Here is a 20,628-nt window from a genome sequence, read left to right as displayed (position 1 = left end):
AAAGCGCTTTACAGCCAATGAAGTACTTTTGGAGTGTAGTCACTGTTGTAATGTAGGAAATACAGCAGCCAATTGGCAAACAGCAATGTGATAAAGACCAGATAATCTGTTTTTGTGATGTTGATTGAGGGATAATATTGTCCAGGATACCGGGGATAACTCCCCTGCTCTTCTTCGAAAGATTAGCTCTATTGTTTTTTATCTTAAACACACATATTTTATGTATACATATAAAAACTATGCATGCCACTGTGAAAAGGACCTATGTTCCAGACATTGCAACAGTGAAGACACTTAAAGTACGCCATTGACTGTGAAACTCTTTGGGACGTCCTGAGGTCGTGAAAGGTGCTATATAACTGCAAATTCTTCTTTTTGTGTCTCTTGATGGGTTTGGAATCAGACGTGCCCCGTGTTCATAACATTGGCCTCTTCGTAACACCTGAAGATTGGCGACTGTGATATTGGCTCATTATCAATTCAGGCCCAATAAAAATGTAGCCCATTCTCTTGGTCACCTAATGTGGAGTGTTGGACTGCTTTCTCGTTCGAATTCATCTTGTTACCTTAAACAACAGAGTGTACACACACGTACAGTTGTAACCATGCAGGATTAGGTCTTTACTGAGACACCAGACTCACGATTCCCATAATGAGTGCTGCTATGCAGTGATTCACATTTATGTAACATTTTTGCTTTTGATCATTACGCTCCATACATACCACCAATAAATTGTAGTATAGATGCAGCAAAGATACATAAAAATGACAGCAGAATAACAAACATGGACCCAGCAAAATGCACTTAGCCCTTAATCCCTTCCAATCATCTTGTTACCATGGTTACAGTGCCCTCTTAAACTCCATCCCATTCCCCAGAAACACAGGTGACCAGACTGACACATTCTGGACCATCACAGACATGGCTGAGCGACTTTCACACAATTCCATCACCCTCCTTATCTGTGGAGATGCATTGGCCTTAAACCCACTTGGGCAATACATAGCTTCCAATCCCATGTTCAGCAGAAATCTGTTCCTTGTGCGCTGGGTGTCCCACAGGCTGCCAGGACATTGAGGTACTCGGGTAATGTGGACTCTCGTTCCCGCCTGGAGGTCCTGCCCGAGGAACTAGTTAGTTTCCGAAATCATGGACTGAAAGCGTTACTGCATTAACATCAGAGCACGGGGAAGGCTACAAGCTTGCATCCTACCCATCGTCACTCATTTGTTCAGCTAATTGTAAACAGAAACTGTAGTCACATCTATCTATGCCCCAGCCTCCTTTTATCTGCTGCCGGCTGTTACTCTCTCCCCAGCTGTTTTCTCTCCCACAGCACTGCTGAGAGAAAGTTCACATTAACAGTCGATATTTTTTTTGTCAAAAAAGATATTCAGTCATGTAAAACATTCTTTTCAGTTGCCATTGAGTCTTGTTATTCAATAGGACTGTTTGTACTGCTTGGACCAGCTGTCACTTTGATGTATGAGCCTCACTGTTCAGAATTTAACCATTTTAGGGGCAGGGTATTTAGCAAAACCACCGTTACAGTAAATGCATGAGACTGGCCTCGACTTCTGAGGGCCTTGACGAGCTTTCTCGTGTCATTGGGTATGTTGGTCAGATGTAAAATTCCGGGCAACACAATCTTGTTTTTGTTTTCGGGACTTTGCAATCTTCAGATACAATTCAGGAATGCTGCAGTCATAACGTGGAAAGTGATGATGGCTTTTTAAGTGATGTTGCGATGAGCTGGAGGGGGAAGCAGTATGGTGCCGTGCATATCCGATAAGATGTGCTCGCAGTTGTTATAAGGTCAATAGTATTGACTGGGTAGAACCAGTATAGTCGGTGTGCTGCTGGGTGCTGTGGACAATGACCGGCTGCAGGTTAGAGTTTGGAACTGGCACACTCGGAAAGTTGAACTGGATTGCTGCCACGTTGCAAAAGGGCACAAATGCCTTGTATTGGGTCACAACAACAACTTGCAGTTAGATAGCACCTTTAACATAGTAAAACGTCCCAAGGCGCTTCACAGGAGCGATTATCAGACAAAATTTGATACCGAGCTGCACAGAGATTTCGACAAGAAGCTTGACCAAAGAGGTAGGTTTCAAGGAGCGTCTTAAAGGAGGAGAGAGAGGTAGCGAAGCGGAGAGGTTCAGGGAGGGAGTCCCAGTGCTTAGGGCCCAGGCAGCTGTGTAAATGTCCCCAGGGTGGGTATGAACTTGCCCAATATCGAAGGTTTGGTGTAAAGCTCCCCTAGTGGCTGAGTGGCGGTGCAGTGCTGAGCCCTACAGACCCAAGAAGGTCCCAGGTTTATGGTGAATTGCTGATTTTTGTTAGGGCAGTAATTGGGCCCCATCAGTTGGCCTCGGCACCACCCTGCACCCCCTTGCATAAGACAACACATCAGTCAGAGGTCCTGCTCCTGAATGCTATCCAGTGACTCCCCAACCCCCTCCGGAAACGCTTGTGTGTGAGGGTCAAGGTGGGGCTAGGATGAAGCTTTGGCTATGATGCCTCCCACTAGGGATGCCAATCCTCCAGGATTGTCCATCAGCCTTTAACGGGTTACTTCAAAACTAAATTAGGAAAGCAAAGAGAGAGCATGAAAAAATCTTGACAAATAAAATCAAAGAAAACCCAAAGATGGTTTCTAAATATATTAAGAGCAAGAGGATAACTAAAAGAGGAGGGCCTATTAGAGACCTTAACGGTAATCTGTGTGTGGAGGCAGAAGACATGGGTATGGTCCTTAATGAATACTTTGCGTCTGTTTTCACAAAAGAGAGGGGTGATGCAGACTTTGCAATCGGGGAGGAGGAGTGTGAAATATTAGATGAAATAAATAGTGTGAGAGGAAGTATTAACAACAGCAACTTTTATTTATATAGCACCTTTAACGTAGTAAATCGTCCCAAGGCGCTTCAACAGCAGACAAATTTGATACCGAGCCACATAAGAAGAAATTACGGCAGATGACCAAAAGCTTGGTTAAAGAGGTAGGTTTTAAGGAGGAAAGAGAGGTAGAGAGGTTTAGGGAGGGTGTTCCAGAGCTTGGGGCCCAAACAGCTGAAGGCATGGCCACCGATGGTTGAGCAATTATAATGAGGGATGCTCAAGAGGGCAGAATTTGAGGAGCGCAGACATCTTGTGGGATTGTGAGGCTGAAAAAGATTAGAGAGATTGGGAGGGGCAAGTCCATGGAGGAATTTGTAAACCAGGATGAGAATTTTGAAATTGAGATGTTGTTTGAGGGGTTTAGCACATTTGAAAGTGGTTAAATCCCTGGGCCTGGATGAAATGTATCCCAGACTGTTGAGAGAAACAACAGAGGAAATAGCAAATAGCAGAGGCTCTGACCATCATGTTCCGGTCCTCTCTGGCTACAGGTCCGGTGCTGGAGGACTGCTAACATTGTACCATTGTTTAAAAAGGGCGAAAGGGCTAGACCGAGTAATTACAGGCCAGTCAGCCAAACCTCGGTGGTGGGAAAATTATTGGAACAAATTCTGTGGGACAGGATAAATCTTCATTTAGAAAGACACGGATTAATCAAGGACAGTCGGCATGGATTTGTTAAGGGAAGGTCGTGTCTGATTTAACTTTTTTGAGGAGGCAACCAGGAGGGTCGATGAGGGTAGTGCGTTTGATGTAGTGTATATGGATTTTAGCAAAGCTTGTGATAAGGTCCCACATGCCAGACTGGTTACGAAAGTAAAAGCCCATGGGATCCAGGGCAAAGTGGCAAGTTGGATTCAAAATTGGCTGAGGCAGGAAGCAAAGGGTAATGGTTGATGGGTGTTTTTGTGACTGGAAGGATGTTTTCAGTGTGGTTCAGCAGAGTTCAGTATTAGGCCCCTTGCTTTTTGTGGTATATATCACGGATTTAGATGTGAATGTCGGAGTTATGATTGAGGAGTTTGCAGATGATACAAAAATTGGCTGTGTGGTTGACAATGAAGAAGAAAGCTGTAAACTGCAGGAAGATGCCAATCAGCTGGTCAGATGGGCAGAACAGTGGCAAATGGAATTCAATCCGGAGAAGTGTGAGGTAATGCATTTGGGGAGGGCTAACAAGACAAGGGAATACACAATAAATGGTAGGATACTGAGAAGTGGAGAGGAACAAAGGGACCTTGGAGTGCATGTCCACAGATCACTGAAGGTAGCAGGCCAGGTAGATAAGGTGGTTAAGAAGGCATACGGGATACTTGCCTTCATTAGCCGAGGCATAGAATATAAGAGCAAGGAGGTTATGCTTGAACTGTATAAAACACTAGTTAGACCACAGCTGGAGTACTGCATACAGATCTGGTCACCACATTACAGGAAAGATGTGATTGCACGAGAGAGGGTACAGAGGAGATTTACGAGGATGTTGCTTGGACTGGAACATTTTAGCTATGAGGCAAGATTGGATAGGCTGGGCTTGTTTTCTTTGGAACAGAGGAGACCTTATTGGTGTATAAAATTATGAGGAGCCTAGATATAGTGGATAGAAAGAACCTATTTCCCTTGACAGAGGGGTCAATAACCAGGGGGGCATAGATTTAAAATAATTGGTCGAAGGTTCAGAGGGGATTTGAGGGGAAATCTCTTCACCCAGAGGGTGGTGGGGGTCTGGAACTCACTGCCTGAAAGGATGATCGAGGCAGAGACCCTCACCACATTTTAAAAATACTTGGATGTGCACTTGAAGTGCTACAGACCTAGAGCTGGAAAGTAGGATTAGGCTGGGTCGCCCTTTGTCGACTGACACGGACACATAGAAAATAGGTGCAGGAGTAGGCCATTCGGCCCTTCGAGCCTGCACCACCATTCAATAAGATCATCCACCTCAGTACCCCTTTCCCACTTTCTCTCCATAACCCTTGATCCCTTTAGCCGTAAGGGCCATATCTAACTCCCTCTTGAATATATCCAATGAACTGGCATCAACAACTCTCTGCTGGAGAGAATTCCACAGGTTAACAACTCTCTGAGTGAAGAAGTTTCTCCTCATCTCAGTCCTAAATGGCTTATCCCTTATCCTTAGACTGTGTCCCCTGGTTCTGGACTTCCCCAACATTGGGAACATTCTTCCTGCATCTAACCTGTCCTGTCCCGTCAGAATTTTATATGTTTCTATGAGATCCCCTCTGATCCTTCTAAACTCCAATGTATAAAGGCCCAGGCAATCCAGTCTCTCAGCATGGGCTGAATAGCGTCCTTCTGTGCTGTAATGCAATTTGAAACAGGGAACAAGTCCTCTGCCCTTGTGTCAGCTAATGACTAGGATCCTAAACCTGTGTCAAACAAAACAGGCCTCTCCTTTGCTCTGATGGAGAGTTACGTTCCAAGCCGTATCAGTATAAATATTTTATAAATACCTAAAGATCTCCTGTGGCAGTGCTCACAGTGAGTTGGAGGACACACTAGGCCCGTTGTCAGCAAAGTGTGACGGAGAAAGTGTTGCAAGAAATGTGCGGCATTGGTCGGGATTGCGTTCTACACACGACGTTTAATGCATGAATAGATTTATTTTAATATAAAATGATTTAGCCATCACTGGCAAGGCTGGCATTTATTGCCCATCCCCAGTTTCCCTTGCGAAGGTGGCTCGTGGAAGAGGAGCAGCAGCAACAGTTGGAAGGAGCTTGTGGAGCTGTCGTGGTGGGGAGGCCAGGTCGACGGAGGCAAGTTTGCAGGAATTGCTGCTCTCCGAACCACGTCGACTGGCCCAGGACAATGCAGCTGCATTTCTCTGTGGAATAGTGCGTAAGAAGGCTGTGCTGTCCCTAGGAGGCTGTCCCAGAGTTGCGTTGCCTCCAACGACAAGACTTGCAAACGCTGTAAACACGCTGAGGGTCAATCGGCGCCTGAAAGAGAAAGGAAATGTTGGCATTTTGACGCGTGATCCGTCACCACGATTTCCTCACGTCACGTCTTTCCTCTTGCAGACGCCTTTTCTAAAATAACCAGCAAGGAGATACTGGGAGTGTCATCACCTGCAAACCAAATAACCTCTAACCTTTAACCTTGGTTAAAGGGGCACAATTAATAAAAACTCAACTATAAAGGGACCCTCTCACCACGGTTCTGGAGATCCACTATGCCCCCAAAGTCCCTCCGGTGCCCACCGGTTGTGGAAGGCCTCAATCACACCATGCCACATGCTCCCTCGCCAGGTTACAGCACAAATGGAGGCTATTTGGCCCCTCGTATCTGTGCTGGTGCTAGTTTTTCAACTGGAAGTATGTGCAAATCTTATTTCCTTGCCCTTTCCCTGTATCCGTTTGTATTCTTCCTTTTCAAATACTTATCTAATCCCTTTAAAATTATGTTGTAGTTTCTGCCGCAGTGGCTGCTTTTAGTAAAACATTCCGTGTTCTAATAACTCTATGTATGACATTTTATTTGACCTTATCCAGTGATCATATGAGATTAGGCTCTTTGTTGTTACCAATTCCCCAACCAATGACAACAATTTTTCACTATTTACCCTCTCAAAATCTATCTTTATCTCAAAAACCTGTTGATGCAGGGAGGATGTTTCCCCGGGCTGGGGAATCTAGAATCAGGGGTCATAATCTCAGAATAGGGGGTCGGCCATTTAGGACTGAGATGAGGAGAAATTTCTTCACTCAGAGGGTGGTGAAACTTTGGAATTCTTTAACCCTGAGGTCTGTGGAGGTTCAGTCGTTTATATTCAAGGTGGAGATCGATAGATTTTTGAATGTTGAAGGAATCAAGGGATATGGGGAGCAGGCAGGAAAGTGGTGTTGAGATAGAAGATCAGCCATGATCTTATTGAATGGTGGAGCAGGCTCGAGGGGCCGTATGGTCTACTCCTGCTCCTAGAGCAGGGGAATTATCCCCGGTTTCCTGGCCAATACTTATCCCTCAAGCATAACAAAAACAGTTTATCTGGTCATTATCACATTGCTGTGTGTGGGAGCTTGCTGTGCGCAAAATTGGCAGCCGCGTTTCCCACTTTACAACAGTGACTACACTCCAAAAGTACTTCTTTGGCTGTAAAGCGCTTTGAGACGTCCGGTGGTTATGAAAGGCTCTATATAAATGTAAGTCATTCTTTCTTTCTTTTTCTTATGTTCTGAGAGAGGCATCCCAACCCAGATGCTGGTACACCTGCCGTGCGTTTCCAGAATGTTCTATGTTTCTTCCACTTGCCTGAAACCGTGGTTTTTCTTTTCATCGTGAGAAAGAAGGCGATTGCTTCTTATACGTGAAGTCCACAGAACACCATCATTAAATAGAGATTTAAGTCAAATTATAAAGTGATTGAAGTATTCTGAAAAAAACATTAAACCAAAATTCAAAGACAAAGCACCAGCCTGACTTTCGAGCCATACTGAGAGATTCTGCAGAGTCACAATGTATGAATGAAGGGGTGAAAGTCAGCATACTTTGTTTCCCAATTAAGTGAACAACAAGCAGATGCTCATTGTTATGAGCATGCTAGGGATGCCAGCATGTCCCCTGGTGGACCAAGTTCATGGTCTACAGGTCTGTAGTAATACCAGCCCTCCTGTATGTCTCAGAAACATGGACCATGTACAGTAGACACCTCAATACCTTGGAGAAATACCACCAACGATGTCTCCGCAAGATCCTGCAAATCCCCTGGGAGGACAGACCCACCAACATTAGCGTCCTCGATCAGGCCAACATCCCCAGCATCGAAGCACTAACCACACTCGACCAGCTCTGTTGGGCAGGCCACATTGTCCGCATACCAGACACGAGACTCCCAAAGCAAGCGCTCCACTCGGAACTCCTGCACGGCAAGTAAGCCCCAGGTGGGCAGAGGAAACGTTTTAAGGACACCCTCAAAACCTCGTTGATAAAATGCCACCAACACCTGAGAGTCCCTGGCCAAAGACCGCCCGAAGTAGAGGAAGAGCATCCGGGAAGACGCTGAGCACCTCTAGTCTCGCCGCCGGGAGCATGCAGAAACCAAGCGCAGGCAGCGGAAGGAGCGTGCGGCAAACCAGACTCCCCACCCACCCTTTCCTTCAACGACTATCTGTCCCACCTGTGACAGGGACTGTGGTTCTCATATTGGACTGTTCAGCCACCTATGGACTCATTTTTAGAGTGGAAGCAAGTCTTCCTCGATTTCGAGGGACTGCCTATGATGATGATAATGCATGTTGTGAATGTCTTGGAGAAATTGTGAAGAAAAAAAACAAAGACTTGTATTCCTTTAGTGCCATTCACGTCCCCAGGACACTCCAAAGCACTTTACAGCCAACAAAGTACTTTTGAAGTGTAGTCACTGTTGGAATGCAGGAAGCGCGGCAGGCAATTTTACGCACAGCAAGATCCCGCAAACAGCAATGTGTTCATGTCTTGTGTACTGTTAGGGCAGGTTTGTTGAAAATTGAAGCATTCAGCTCCTTGAAAAATGATTAGTGAATGGCATCTCTCTCCTCCTCTGCCACCTTTCATTGTTTCATTCATAGCCTCTATTTTGCCTGTTGTCATTGGTTACCTGGCTTACTTACTGAAAGGCCAGACTAAGATGTCCTGTTTATTCTACCTGCCAGTCCTAATATTGAGCTGTTGAGATGATTTGAGAGCGTTGCAATCAAACGGTGCTACAGCACAGTGGCGTGGCATCGGGGCATGGCTTCAGAGTCCCTTGTGGCACAACAAGCTTCTAGTCTTACAATTTGGTCATGTCTTGGCACTTATATTTTGTGTGTCTCTCCGCCTCTCTCCTCCTTTTAAGATGCCGATTAGGGTGCGGGCACTCATTACCCAGTCTCGCGCGTGAAGAACTCGCGCTTGGGCGAGGTAGCGGAGCCTGCTGCCCATGGACCTATACCCGAGCATGAGGCAGTGCCGTCAGGAGAGAGGTGGGGAAAATTGGGGCAATCCAATTTGAAAGGCCGATTTAGTAACTGTGAACAGGGTAGCCTTCGATTGATGCTTCGTGGAGCATTCAACCAAGGCTGGCTGTGATTTTGTTGATGCTCTCAATATGATTGCTTTCAAAGCCATGCGGGAAGTACTCAGTGACTCAGGAAGATGCTGTGCATTTGCTACATGTGGCTTTGAGCAGTAACTCCTGTAACAAGAGTGTGACAGTGAGCTGCACATTAAGCGCAATACATGATATTGGTATTAGTGAGTGAGATGTATATTGAGAGGGCCACCATTAGTGCGGAGGGTGTGGTATATGAGAGAGTGCTAGTGGTGGGATAGATCCTGAGTGGTTTTTATACGGTTAACAGTTAGGGGAAGCATTAAACAAGTGATATTTAGTGAGCAAATGTTCTTGCAATCTCACTTCAAACTATCCCATAGCTTAATTTTAAATCCTTATGGTTTATGTCATTCATGCTTGAATATGAAGCCTTGCGCTACAGCTGTAATTTGTACAGTGCGATTGAAAATGAGAAATTCAGCAGTCTTCCTCCATAAATCACCCATTAAAACAAAAACCTAGCTCCCAGATAGACAAAAAGAAAAGACTTGCATTTATACACCACCTTTGACGACCACCGAATGCCTCAAAGCGCTCGACAGCCAATGAAGTACTTTTGGAGTGTAGTCACTGTTGCAATGTGGGAAACATGGCAGCCAATTTGTGCACAGCAAGCTCCCACAAACAGCAATGTGATAATGAGCAGAAAATCTGTTTTAGTGATGTTCGTCGAGGGATAAATATTGGCCAGGACACCACCCAAAATATCTTACGATATTACCCAACATCCAGTCCTAGATGGTCTGCCTTAGTTTTGGATGGATCAGTGAGTCAGCCCAATGTCCTTTCACGTGTGATATTATTGGGTGGGTTAAAGAACAGGGGAATTTAAATGTCCTACATGTATTTTTTTTTTTACCTCAGCCTAACAATATCTGGAATGAAGTTCTGCCCAGGGTGCTGGCTAAGGGATCCTATAGGAAAGGGCATTTTTAAGTTCCTTGCTTGATGACTGTGAATCTGGTAGTGAGTCTCACACAGCGGGTAAGGGGTTCATGGTTGATCTAGAATGATACAAGCAAAGAAGGAGGCCATTTGGTCCATCGTGCCTGTGCTGGCTCTCTGAAAGAGCTGTCCAATTAGTTCCACTCCTCTTCTCTTTCCCAATAGCCCTGCAAATGTTTCCTTTTTAAGTATATATCCAGTACCCTTTTGAAAGTTACTATTGAATCTGCTTCCTTTACCCTTTCAGGCAGTGCATTCCAGATCACTGTGTATAACAATTCTTTTTTTAATTCTCCTCATCTCCCTCCGGCTTTCTTGCCAATTGCCTTAAATCTGTGTTCTCTGATTACCGACCTTCCTGCCAGTGGAAACAATTTCTCCCCATTTACTCTATCAAAAACACTCATAATTTTGAACACCTGTATTAAATCGTCACTTAACCTCTCTGCTCTCAGGAGAACAATCCCAGCTTCTTTAGTCTCACCACATAATGGCACAAGCACGATGGGCTGAATGGCCGCCTCCTGTGCTGTATCAGTCTCTGATTCTATGATAACTGAAGTCCCTCATCCCTGGGACCATTCTGGTAAATCTCCTCTGCACCTTCTCCAAGGCCTTGACATCCTTCCTAAAGTGTGGTGCCCAGAATTGGATATTATGGTAGACTGAAATTAAAAAAAAATAAACACACAAAATAACATACACAAAGACTATCTGCCCCTCCTGTGACAGGGATTGTGTTTCTCGTATTGGACTGTTCAGCCTAAGGACTCATTTTTAGAGTGAAAGCAAGTCTTCCTCGATTCCGAGAGACTGCCTATGAGCCATTAGCCTAGCCATTGACTCCATCCCTCTTCCCAACTTCTGTCTTGAGGCTGAACGAGACTGTTTGCAACCTTGTCATATTTGACCCTGAAATTAGCTTCTGACCACATAGGCAGTCTTAGTTATGCCTGGCTATTTCCACCTCCGTAACATCGCCCGTCTCCGCCCTTGCCTCAGCTCATCCTCTGCTGAAATCCTGATCCGTGCCTTTGTTACCTCTAGACTTGACTATTCCAACGCACTCCTGGCTGGCCTCCCACATTCTACCCTACGTAAACTAGAGGTGATCCAAAACTCGGCTGCCCGTGTCCAAACTCGCACCAAGTCCCGCTCACCTCTGCTCGCTGACCTAAATTCAAGGGGGGGCATTTTAAACCACAATAAACGGGTGGGTTGTTTCAAATTTTTTAAATCTCCAACCCGCCCGCACCCAGTTTTAATGGAGGCGGGACAGGGGCCGGACGTCCAACCCGCTCCCAGGGGGCGGCTTGGCCATTTAAATATTACCAGGAGGCTGCGTGCCATCGGAAACCCGGCAGCGAAAGGGAGGCGAGGACTGCTTCGTGGAAAAGGCAATTGCCTTTCCAGCACTGCTTGTGGGCCAGGAGAAGAAGGAGTACTTCCACCAAGCTTACCTTCTTCCCTACCCGCCATCGGGACCCCCCCCCCCCCCCCCCCCCAATCCAAAGACCCCCCAGGATCAGAACCTCCTGGGTTCGGTTATCAGACCCCCATCGAGATTGGAGATCAGGATTCCCAACCACGTTTGGGAATCGAACCCACCCCCCCGGGAATCGGCAATAACCACCTCCCCATGTCACACCACCTTACCCGCGTTGACTCCGTAACAGAGGAGCCAAGCTTGTCAATCAGGCTGGCCTCTGGCCAGGGTACCTACTGGAAAAAAAGCTCCACAGCATGTGGGGCAACCCACCCAAACAACTCTCCTTCCCTCTCCACTCACAGAGCCCGCCCCAGTCAACATCATGGCCCTGGAGTCTGGATCTGCAGTATAACCAATCTCCCTTATTTTAGACCACTTGTAAAGTTCAACCAAAGCAAAGTGCCTGGAAAAATATGTCTAGGGATGAACCTTTTTTTGGGTGCCTTTCTGTCCCTGATTTGTAACCCCCACCCCTCTTTAAAGAAAGAAAAACTTGCATTTATATAGCGCCTTTCACGACTTCCGGACGTCCCAAAGCACTTTACAGCCAATGAAGTACCTTTGGAGTGTAGTCACTTGCAATGTGGAAAACGCGGCAGCCAAATTGCGCACAGCAAGCTCCCACACACAGCAATGAGATAATGACCAGATAATCTGTTTGTTTTTGTTTTGTTGATTGAGGGATAAATATTGGCCGGGACACCTGGGAGAACTCCCCTGCTCCTCTTCGAAATAGTGCCATGAGATCATTTACACCCACCTGATGAGCAGATAGGGCCTCGGTTGTGCAGCCAGCGTTGTGCTAATTCGTGACGAATTCTGGGTTGTTTTCTGCAGACCATTTCCCCCCACTTGTAACTGAGTTAAGACTGTTAAATTCATTTCGCTTTGGAACCCTACAGCTGTCAGAAGGAGAGCTGCGTCCATTCAGGAATGTGGACTAGATTATTTGCAGGTCCCAGAACTGGGAATAAGAAATGATTTACCAACTGTGGTACTAAGTATTCCATTTCCATCATCACATGGGCGGGCTTTACTAAGGATACAATCGGCTTATCATCTGATTATGAAAATTCTAATATGCAAAACATTTCAGAGGCTCCCAGTATTTGCATACTAGTAGATTTCCTAGCTTTCTCATCCTTATTTTCAAACCCCTCCATGGCCTCACCCCTCCCTAACTCTCTAATCTCCTCCAGCCCCACAACCCCCCCCCCCCCACCGAGATGTCTGCGCTCCTCTAATTCTGCCCTCTTGAGCATCCCTGATTATAATCACTCAATTATTGGTGGCTGTGCCTTCTGTTGCCTCGGCCCGAAGCTCTGGAACTCCCTGCCTAAACCTCTCCACCTCTCTAACTCTCTTTCCTCCTTCAAGACGCTCCTTAAAACCTACCTCTTTGACCAAGCTTTTTGGTCACCCTGCACTGATTACTTGTGCGGCTCGGTGTCAAATTGTTATCTCGTAATACTCCTGTGAAGCGCCTTGGGATGTTTCGCTAAGTTAAAGGCACTATGTAAATACAAGTTGTTGTAATTCTTTGGTTCACATATGAATGTAGGAAGGCTGCAATAACTCAGGTCTGGCTGCCAGCCAAAGCCCACACAGTAAGTTGTGCAGATAGGAGCAGGGAGTTACAAAGAGACATAGACAGATTAAGTGAGTTGGCAAAACTGTGGCAGATGGAGTTCAATTTGGGCAAGTGTGGGGTCATCCAGTTTGGATCCGAGAAAGACAAATCGGAATAATTTTCTGAATGTGAGAAACTTGGAATTATGGAGGAGCATAGAGATTTGGGGCCCATGTATGCATCACTAAAAGCTAGTGGACAGATACAACAAGTGATCAAAAGGACGAATGGAATGTTAGCTGTTACCTCAAGGGGGCTGGAATACAAAGGGGAAGATGTGATGCCGTTGTCGTATAGAGCCTTGGTCAAATCCCATCTGAAGCACTGCATTCAGTTCAGGGCACTGCACCTCAGGAAGGATATATTGCCCTTGGAACAGGTACAGCACAAATTCACCAGAACGATTTAAGGAGTTAAATTATGAGGATTGGTTGCATAAATGTGGCTTGTATTCCCTTGAGTTTAGACGGTTAAGGGGAAATGTAATCAATGATTGTGTCTACCCTATTTTTTTTTGCACAGAAACTATTTCCTCTGGTGAATCCAGAACAGGGAGGCATAATCTTAAATTTAGAGCTAGGCCGTTCAGGGGTGAAATTAGGAAGCACTTCTTCACACAAAGGGGAGTGGAAATCTGGAACACTCTCTCCAAAGGCTCTGGGTCAATTGGAACTTTCAAGACTAAGATTGATAGATTTTTATTTGGTAACGGTATCAAGGAGCTCAAGCGGGTAAATGGAGTTAACCTTTCTGTGCTATTCAACCATGGGAACCATCATGGCTAAGCTCAACCTTGTCATCGCCATATGTCTCTGGACAGGGAATCAGGTGTCGATCCCAGTCTGATTTCAATCTTCGCTGGTCCGGAGGTGCTGAGCCCAGTTGTCACCTTCCCGATTGAGAACTCATCACTGCCCGGAAATCAAACCTGGGGCCGCCGGTGCATATAGCGCAGTGCAACAATATGTGCGTTCCTCACTGAGATCACCTGGGGAGTAAGAAAAGCTTTTATCAGCTGATGTGCAAGTCACTGTGACTGAGCAACATATTCCAGGCTACTCCAAATATCTGTGACATTACGTAGGATAAACTCTTAAGTGGCAGTCCTGGTTAGCTAAACAAACTGCGTTCAATGGGCCTTTATCATGTTTTATGTATCAGACTGCTAAAGTAGTCATGCCAGCAGGATTGGAAAGTAGGACGGGGATTTTTAACTGTGACTTGTAACCTGTGCCGCTTGCAGACTGTTCCAGTGACGTCGTTATGAACTGTTTTCTCTCTCAGCTCCATTTGTGCTCAATCGCAACGTCATCACGAACACTAAAAGTGCGGCATTAACTGCAGAAAATGGCTGCCGCAATACATTAACTGCCAAGGTTGGCACTGCCTACATACATGCTCCTTTGCACAGGTTCAAATCTAGCTCAGATAAAGAAAGGAGGGATCTCTCTCTCCCGGCTCTGAAGCATTAGAACTGAAATAACTATTGGCAGATGCGATCTCGTTACTAGTGTACATAAGATCAGAGCCACATACTGTCCCTGATTTATACTATAACTGCCATTAATTCAGCTATCCTATTTTGAAAGCAAGAAATATGTTGTATTTATACAGTGCTTTTCACATCCTCAGGACGGCCCAAAGTCACAATAAGCAGATCACTTTTGAAGCGTAGTCACTGTTATGTCGGTGAGCACAGCAGCCAGAGCAAGATCCCAGAAACAGCAAGTGAATGACTAACCAAATCTGTGTTTCCTGGTCAAGAGAGGAATGTTAAAATTAAAATAAGACTTGCATTTCTATAGCGCCTTTCACGACCACTGGACGCCTCAAAGCACTTTACAGCCAATAAAGTACTTTTGAAGTTCAGTCACTGTTGTAATGTGGGAAACGTGGCAGACAATTTGCGCACAGCAATCTCCCACAAACAGCAATGTGATAATGACCAAATAATCTGTTTTTGTTATGTTGATTGAGGGATAAATAATGACCAGGACACCGAGGATAAGAACATAAGAATTAGGAACAGGAGTAGGCCATCTAGCCCCTCGAGCCTGCTCCGCCATTCAATAAGATCATGGCTGATCTGCCTTTCTTCGAAATAGTGCCATGGGATCTTTTACATCCACCTGAGAGCAGACGGGGCCTCGGTTTAACGTCTCATCTGCAACACGGCACCTCCGACAGTGCAACGCTTCCTCGACAGTGTAGCACTTCCTCAGCACTGCACTGGGAGTGTCAGCCTAGATTTATGTGCTCATGTCTCTGGAGTGGGGCTTGAACCCACAACCTTCTGATTCAGGGGCAAGTGTGCTACCCACTGAGCCACAGCTGACACTGAATGTTGGAGAATTCCTTGTTCAAATTGTGCTTTTACCTCCACCTGAGACGGCAGACGGGGGCCTCAGTTTCATCCAAAAGATGGCTTCTCCGGCAGTGCAGGACCCCCTCGGCACTGTGCTGAAGTGACGGCCTGCATTATGTTCTCCAAAACCTGACCCAGAGGCCAGAGTGTTACCACTGAGGCAAGCCGGCTACTGAAAAGGCACGGGAAAAAGTGCCGTGCGAAGAATGGGGTGGAGGTACATATCAGAGATATAAAGCCTTCATTCCCTGTGTCATATTTGACAGAGAGCAGTGGCTATAATTGAAAGAAGGGAAAGGGTTTGACTCCTGAGGATTGGTGTCCTTTGTCTGAACGTGTAAACTTAGTGTATAAAAATTGCCCTTAGTGTCAAGTCACACACATGAATAGGCCAGATGTGCATGTAGCAACTGGCTACCCCTCCCCCTGCCCACATCTGTACTCCAGCAAGGAGTTGCTACCTTCAGGCGAAGGTGGAGAAAAGAGACCCCAGTGCCTTGAAGCCAATACCTTTGAGGAAAAGCTTTGAAGGAAAAAAAGACCCTTATTCGCAGTCCAAATGTTCACTGTGTAAAGTACAATGATTCCAGTCACACTGTGCTCCACAACTGCCATCAGACAACTTACTATTTCAACACCATTGATTCAGGCTTCAGTTGTTGAAACAGCTCTTGGATGGTTCCCTAAAAGGCAAAGCCAAACCTCTTCATAGAGAAGAGCTGTACTAGGTACCTCACTGAGAGTGTCAGCTCAGACGTCAGCTTCAGGAGTGGCTTAAAGCATAGCGTGGAGCTTGTTGTCAAACGAAGGCCGTCCCGTAAAGCTGAGCTGCTCAAAGTTTCATGACCGAAGCCTCAAATTTCGACCGAAGGAACCAAGCTGAACATTGGCCAGCTCTCGGTCTTTTCTGAGTATTGTTGAACAATTGCTCGTTGAGGTCATGGTGAGAGGTGGGAGTCATGTCTCCGAATCTATGTTCAATGCATAGGCCAAAGCCTGACTCATTACTGGAAGGATTTTCGGGTTAGAATTCCCACAGGGAAAGTTCCTTAGCGTACCACTGAAGCATGATATAGTGAGGTTCTCTTTCAGAATTATCAGATAAGAGTTCCTCTATGTGTGTGTGTGGCACAGTTGTCAATAAGAAAGACTTGCATTTATATAGCGCCTTTCACAACCACCGGACGTCTCAAAGCGCTTTACAGCCAATGAAGTACTTTTGAAGTGTAGTCACTGTTGTAATGTGGGAAACGCAGCAGCCAATTTGCGCACAGCAAGCTCCCACAAACAGCAATGTGATCATGACCAGATAATCTGTTTTTGTTATGTTGATTGAGGGATAAACATTGGCCCCAGGACACCAGGGAGAACTCCCCTGCTCTTCTTCAAAATAGTGCCATGGGATCTATTACATCCACCTGAGAGAGCAGACGGGGCCTCAGTTTCGGCACCTCCGACAGCATTCGCTCAGTACTGCACGGAGTATTGATCTTCTTCTGCTTAGGCAGTCCCCCGGAGTCGAGGATGACTTTCTTCCACACTAAACATGAGTTCTCAGGTGACTGATGAGCCAAATGCGAGACCTACAGTGTCTGTCACAGGTGGGGCAAAAGGTGGTTGAAGGAACGGATGGGTGGGGTACTAGGTTGCCGTGCGCTCCTTCTGCTGTCTACGCTTGGCTTCAGCTTGCTCCCGGTGAAGAGACTCTAGGTGTTCAGCACCTTCCCGGATGCTTTTACAGGTACTCCACTTTGAGCGGTCTTGGAGGAATGTGCCAATTTATCACCCTAGGACACTTCGATTCTGGATTTATTGATTCGGGTTTATAAAGGAAGAGCTTGCACTGATACAACACCGTTCACACTTTCAGGACGTCCCAAAGCGCTTCATAGCCAAATGAAGGGCTTTTCTTTTTGAAGTGCAGCAGCCAATTTGTGCAAGGCAAATGAGAAATGAATCAGTGTGGATCCCTGAATGTTTATTAAACTGAAGAAATCAATGGAATGCTCATGCTAGGCATTGACGGGGAATGCATCCTTGTGTTGAAACCGTGTTCCAGATCGTAAGTGGACATTTTAAGCAGGACGGGCTTAGCTGTGAGCATTTAAATAGTTTATCGCTTGCCATTATTGGGCTGAATTTATTTGCCTGAAACGTGATGGGCAACGCATTAAATTTAATGAGTTCAATCCCCAGAGCAGTCTTCACAAGTAGGGATGGTATTAAGTGATGAGCCCGCAGGGACATGGCTGCTAAAGGCAAATATATGAATCAGGATATTTCATTAAGTTTTAATGCCGAACAAGAGCTGAGAAAGACAACGGGAGTCTTGGTATGAAAGCCTGTGGGGAAGGTACACATGGATTTATCCCCCCTCAAATCCGGAGCTTGTATTTAATATTGGCACTGTTGCCGCTAGCCTGATTTAGTGCCCTAGATGATTTTTGTGTGGCATTCCTGACAGTTAGCTCGAGCTTTGGAGCGTGGTTGTGAAATTGAGCTGCTAAAATAGGGCCACGTTTAACTTGACCTGCCCCTTTTAAGGCTCCAGCACTCCCTGTGGGAAAGTGGTTTAAATCGTGTCAGCCACAGCTCAGTGGGTAGCACTCTCGCCTGGGTCAGAAGGTCATAGGTTCAAGTCCCGCTCCAGAGACTTGAGTGCAAAAATCTCGGTTGACACTCTAGTGCAGTACTGAGGGAGCGCTGCACTGTCGGAGGTACCGTCTTTTAGATGAGACACTAAACCGAGGCCCAGTCTACACTCTCAGATGGGCACTAAACATTCCATGGCACAATTTCGAAAAAGAGCAGGCGAATTCTCCCCGGTGTCTTGGCCAAGATTTATCCCTCAAATAACATCACTAAAATAGGCTATCTGGTCATTATCACATTGCTGTTTGTGGGAGCTTACTGTGCGCAAATTGGCTGCAGCGTTTCCAACATTACAACAGTGACTGCATGCCAAAAGTACTTCATTGGCTGTAAAGTGCTTTGGGACATCCTGAGGTTGGGAAACGCACTATAGCAATGCAAGTCTCTCTTTAAATAGATAACTCTGGGTAATTGTAGCTGCTAGTAAATTCCAGAGGTTAATTGTGCCTGTCCATATGTTTCTAGTTTCTTTTTGTTTTGCATCTGTAACAAAGTGTTATAAAAACAGTGATGCGCACCAGATCCAAAACTAGCAAATCTCAGTCAGGGTATGTGCTGCTTTGAGAGGTTAGGAGCATTATACCATCTGAAGTATAATGCCTTTCAGGCTCTAAATGTTTTAAGTAAACCATAGATTCATATAGAAGATCAATTAAGAGACTGCTGCTGGTAAGTAAACACTGGATGAATTTGTAGTGTCAATCAAAAGACTGCATATTCTGGTTCCAGTATTTTGTGTTCTTGAATAATTCCTGTTTCTTTATATTTTTTGTTGTGTCTTAAGATTGAGAGTAACAATTAAAATGTGATAGACAGGAACTGCACATTAGACATGTCAATCTTTATAACTCCTGTGATGTTGCACGCAGTAAGTCAGAGACTATGTGCAAAAGCAAAATACTGCGGATGTTGGAAATCTGAAATAGAAACAGAAAATGCTGGAAATACTCAGTAGGTCAGGCAGCGTCTGTGGGGAGAGAAACAGTTAACGTTTCAGGTTGATGACCTTTCGTCAGAATATGTGCTCTCTCTTAACCAGTCTCTGCTGTCTTTGTGTTAGTTTCTTTGTCTCTCCTCCTCTGGCTCTGTCTCTCTTCTGTTTTGCTCTCTCCTTATCCCCTCTCCCTCAGGGAAGTAGTGGGGAAAGGATGCACCAATGGCTGCAGGCTACCTTTGGGTTGTGGTCGAAGGTGAAAATGTGCCCCTCAGCAGCTCCCTTCCTATCCCCTCTCCAATCAAAGTGGTTCAAATAGTGTCAGCCACAGCTCAGTGGATAGCACTCTTGCCTGGGTCAGAAGGTCGTGGATTCCCCACTCCCTCTCTCCCATCATGTTCTCTATCCTTTCCCTTTCCCACGACCCTTCCACCTTCCTGCCGCACGATCACCGCCCCTCCTCTGTCTCACTGCCACTCATCTCGCCCTCAACCTTCCATAATACTGATCCTGAAGTAATACTAGGTGTGGGTTGTTTCACTGAAACCGTTCCTAATGTCCAACACAATGGGCATCTGGGTAACCGTGGATCTCGCATTTAGTAGATGTTTTTAATAGGCCAGGTTGCTGTACTCGTTTAAGAAATAGTTCGCTGCTGTAATGGGAAGACAGCAGGGCTGCATGCTGGAAGAATAAGATCAGTAAGACTACCTTCATCCAAACATCCGCCAGCTAAACCTCTCTTGCGAATTGTTTGCGTCAATGCCTTTCTTCAGTGAGCATGTTTACGACTGAAAGGAGTTTGGCAGGTTGTTATTTATTAGGCGCAAATAAGATGTTAGTTTTTAATGCGTTGAACTATAAAACCGCTGCTTGCTGTCTTTTTTTCTATCAAGGGCAAACATTTCTGCAGCTGGAGAAGCTTGATGCAAAGTATGGTTGTAAATGGATTTCATTATCGTTAGTGATTACCACAGATCAGCGAAGAGATCATGAATAAATCAATGTGAAAAGGAAGGTGGGGTTTCATTCTCCGCAGGTAGCATTTTGAGGGATTATATTCAGAGACCAGACAGATGGGAAAACTCGCTGCCCATTGTTCAGCTGCTATAACTCTGTCTCCACATATGGCCTTCATTTGAAGCAAGCGTCCTTTTATAATAGGACATTCACTTACATTTTTCCTCTCTCCTCTGTATGGGGGGAAAAAAACAGTCATTTAAATTTGCTCTAAGCAAATGGCCTCCACCTCCACTCGCAGAAAGGTTTCAGCTCCAATTGCGTGTTCGTGCCGAGTAATTTTTCACAGCAATCTAAGGAAATGGTTTTATTCAACTTGCCGATTTTGACTGGATGCCGCCGACTTTTTTTTAGAGGGGCTTCTGTAACATTTTATAATAACATCAGAAAATAACTAGTCGCTCCATTGTTCTGATGGAGTCCCACCTAGAACATTAGCCTGCCTTGTATCAGACGTTGATGGACCTACTGTGTATTGCCAGCATTTTCTGTTTTGCTTCCAGATCTCCAACACTTGTAGGTGTTTTTTTTAACCTTTTAATACCAAGTGTCAGCTGTGGCTCAGTGGGTAGCACCCTTGCCTGAGTCAGAAGG

At 45.6% G+C, this 20,628-nt stretch overlaps 1 protein-coding gene across 3 annotated transcripts in view; it reads left to right on the top strand.

The window, feature by feature from the left end:
• The window catches only part of LOC139240933 (acid-sensing ion channel 1B-like), a 357,576-nt gene that overhangs the window by 95,616 nt on the left and 241,332 nt on the right, over window positions 1-20,628 (top strand). The gene's annotated exons all lie outside the window — the stretch shown is intronic.

Source organism: Pristiophorus japonicus, chromosome X (genome assembly GCF_044704955.1).
Source record: "Pristiophorus japonicus isolate sPriJap1 chromosome X, sPriJap1.hap1, whole genome shotgun sequence".
NCBI classification, from domain to species: Eukaryota; Metazoa; Chordata; class Chondrichthyes; family Pristiophoridae; genus Pristiophorus; species Pristiophorus japonicus.
This window is presented reverse-complemented; position numbering and strand designations above follow the sequence as displayed.